The sequence below is a fragment of the Colobus angolensis genome, unplaced genomic scaffold (assembly GCF_000951035.1).
Source record: "Colobus angolensis palliatus isolate OR3802 unplaced genomic scaffold, Cang.pa_1.0 Scaffold153, whole genome shotgun sequence".
NCBI lineage: Eukaryota > Metazoa > Chordata > Mammalia > Primates > Cercopithecidae > Colobus > Colobus angolensis.
This window is the reverse complement of record NW_012114633.1, coordinates 535,450-539,378: the sequence shown is the minus strand read 5'-3', so window position 1 is coordinate 539,378 and position 3,929 is coordinate 535,450.

The window sequence follows — 3,929 nt, the reverse complement described above, 5'->3', positions numbered from 1 at the left end:
TATGTGAGTTGTTCACATACATAGAAATGAAAAGTTCATTTCATAAAGTAGGATGCTGGGTGAAAGACTGCTTTTGATTGAAAGATTACTAGATTAGTAGAGGGCAAGATTTCTAGTCCCTAATCTACCCTTAATAGCCATGTGGTCACGTGTAAGTCAGTGAACCCATCTCATTCTCCTCATACTTTTCATCTCTAAAATGAAAGTATAATTTCAACTTTTCATTTTTTTTTTTTTGTTTGAGATGGAGTTTTGCTCTTGTCACCCAGGCTGGAGTGCAATGGCACGATCTCGGCTCACTGCAACCTTCGCTTCCTGGGTTCAAGTGATTCTCCTGCTTTAGCCTCCCCAGTAGCTGGGATTACAGGTGCCCGCCACCACACCTGGCTAAGTTTTTGTATTTTCACCATGTTGGCCAGGCAGGTCTCTAACTCCTGACCGCAGATCATCCACCCTCCTAGGCCTCTCAAAGTGCTGGGATTACAGGCGTGAGTCACCACGCCCAGCCCAGTATCAGTTTTTCTTCTTTAACACAAGGCTAACACAATCAAAATACTAGTTAGAAGAGAAAAAAAAAAAAAATAAGGCACAGTTTTTGTGGAACAGGCTATTGTTATCACTGGCCAGACAATAAATAATCAATCCCTTTCATACATCCTTCTTGCGGAATACATAAAATCCCACAAATGACTATCTTCTTTTTTACGGTATTTGGAGAATTGTAGCTAAGTGCTTGACTGTATAGACCATAAAGGACTGCGTTTGATGATGGTTTGCATAAAACTATATCTTAGTTTTTACTGTGTATGTTACATGTCAGATTTAGAGGCTGAAAATTAGTAGCGAGGATTAACAAAGAACAGAGCAAGAGGAGAAGAATTAAACCTCTTCTAGTACCTATGCACAAGGAGGCTTTTCAGAACCTCTACGAATTACCTAAACCGAATAGTTAGAAAAGCACACCCCCAAGGAAAGTGATTATGCATTGCAGTTTGAATCAGAAGAATAGAGCTATAGCAATCTTCATTATATAGTAAGATTAAAGAGCCTGGTTTATATTAAATTATAGCAGATTTATTAAGATTAAAAACTTATACCTTGCCATTCATCTTACTCACAGATTTTCAAGAGGTAAGATAATGATCCACGAGGTGAGAATCACTGCCTTTTATAATTTTGTTAAATTGTATGAACAAAGTTTCCAACAAATAACAGTAATAAAAAGAAACATTAGTATTAGCACTTAATAAGCCAGGGGCTGTGCAACGTAAGTTACATGCTTTTAATCCATGAACTGGTAAACTGGTACTAGTATCTCCATCGGACATGTGAGGAAACCAAATGGAGTTGATAAAAAGTAGAGTCAAAAGTTACCCTTCATATATTATATTGCCTCAATCTCCCAGACATCTCTGCTACCAAAAGCTATCATATCTATTTATGTGGCATAAGGATTCCTTGTGGCACACTAGGATTCTGTGAGAGAATTCTAGCAAACAAATATTTACTTATTTCTACAACAAACGCAGCATTTTATAGGTTTTATTTTTAACTACAAAGTATTACTATCTGTATCGTTCATGTAAGTGTGTCCAGAATTTATTTCTTCTGGTGGGTTCTTGGTCTTGCCGACTTCAAGAACGAAGCCGCAGACCCTCTCCGTGAGTGTTACAGTTCTTAAAGATGGTGTGTCCGGAGTTTGCTCCTTTAGATGTTCAGATGTGTCTGGAGTTTTTTCCTTTCAGTGAGTTCGTAGTCTCAGTGACAGGAGTGAAGCTGCAGACAATTTGCAGTGAACGTGACAGTGCTTAAAGTCCGCGAGTTCAGAGTTGTTTGTTCCTCCCGGTGGGTTCGTAGTCTCACTGATGTCAGCAATGAAGCCACAGACACTCGCGGTGGGTGTTAACAGCTCATAAAGCTAGTGCAGACCCAAAGAGTGAGCAGCTGCAATATTTATTATGAAGAGCAAAAAAACAAAGCAACCCGCAAATCGACAGGAACCTGAACGCCTTGCTGCTGCTGGGTCCAGCGGTCCGCTTTTATTCCCTTATTTGGCCCCACCCACATCCTGCTGATTGGTCCATTTTACAGAGTGCTGATTGGTCCATTTTACAGAGTGCAGATTGCTGAGGTTTTACAGAGTGCTGATTGGTGCGTTTACAATTTTTTAGCTAGACACAGAGCGCTGATTGGTGCATTTACAATCCTTTAGCTAGACACAAAAGTTCTTCAAGTCCCCACCAAACACAGAAACTCAGCTGGCTTCACCTCTCATAAGGAAATTGAGATTCAAGCAAGTTTCAAAGTTCTAAAATTACTTTCTCATTCTCCACAACTGGATTTCCACTCCTGTGTCTGACTCCCAGGCTCTAGGACTTAACTTGCCATTCTGTGACTTTATGTTCCTGCAATTTAAGCAAAGCCACTATCTGTCAAGTGTGCGATGTTAACTTCAGACTAAACTTCTTTTTGATTCACAATAACCACACACTTTTTAGTTAGGGTTTTGCTGTCAGGTTATTGAACTGGTTAATAGAGAGCTTCTTCCAGAAATTTGAGTAGATGGAAGAGGAAGTAACATATTCCTAAAAATGTAGCATGCCTTTCAAGTCACAAGCATCACTATCACATGGCTGGCAAGGGTGACTCCGAATATGTAGAGTTAAGAATTTAAAGTAAATTGGTGTAAGCGATGAAAGCGTCAATTAAAAGCTTACATTACATCAACTGAAATATAAAATAATTTGAACATTTTCCAGGCATCCCTGTTATTTGTCTCTCTTTCCTTGCTTGTCTACTTCAAAAGTCATATGGCATGGTGACTAGAATTGTCCTGCCCAAGAGTTTGTCATTATAAGATTCCTTTCTTTGTAAACATTCTACCTTGGGGCTTCATTTATAATCAAAAGGAGTACTGTAACCTGTCAAAAAAAGTTACCTATGACAATATATTATGTGATGGTAACCTGCAGTAAGGTGGTGGCAATAAATAAATAAATAATCAGGGAATGAAACCAAGCAGAACTGTCAGAAAAATGATGAGAATTCACACTCTGAAGAATACGGCCATACAGTAATAATCATAATAAAAAGCCACTCAATCCAAAACATCACTGGGTGACTTACTTGTCACATATATAATCAGTGGAGATAGGATTTAAGCACAAGGCTTAAGTGAATGTCTAGACAGCTAATTGATTCATTTTAATGGACATTTTACTTATTTTAAATGTCTTCCCTGACTATCTTGAATTTTTACTTGAATATATTTTTTTAAATATCACTGTTTATTAGATTTGGGTGTTCCGATCTTTGTTTTTCATTTTTATCTATGTATGATTTTTATTTTTTTATCCAGTGTCCTTAAGATTCATCAGTGAGAAGAAACGTATTAAAATCCATTCATTTATTCCTACCCTAATTCTTACTAAATAAGATTAATTTTTATAAGATGAAGTCATTCTTATGACTCATTCTCTATTATTTTTAAAACAAACAACATTTTTCCTCAAAATGTAATGCCATTATTAGATCTGTTATTGGCAATATTATTGGGTCCTGTTCATTTTGATAAGATAATCAATCATTAGTTTATGGAAATATACAAGTGAAACATATATCATTGACTTTTTTACTGTAGCAAAACTTTTCCTGTTCGTAGCTACAGTTTTTCTGTTTTGAAAAATTAATAGTAGTTTTCCCTCTTTCTAGATGTGTCTGATTTCACTATATATGTCTAAACTTGAGTTATGTTTATTTTAGCATACTATTATTATACACAAACTATGATGAGTCTTAAAATTATCAGGTGAGTTAAGTATCCTGTGTTTAAATATCTTCTAGGAAATTAACCCAGGGAATTCAGGTGAACAATGAATTTAATGATGATATCTAGGAAAATAGAAATGATATCTTAGAAGAAGAAACTA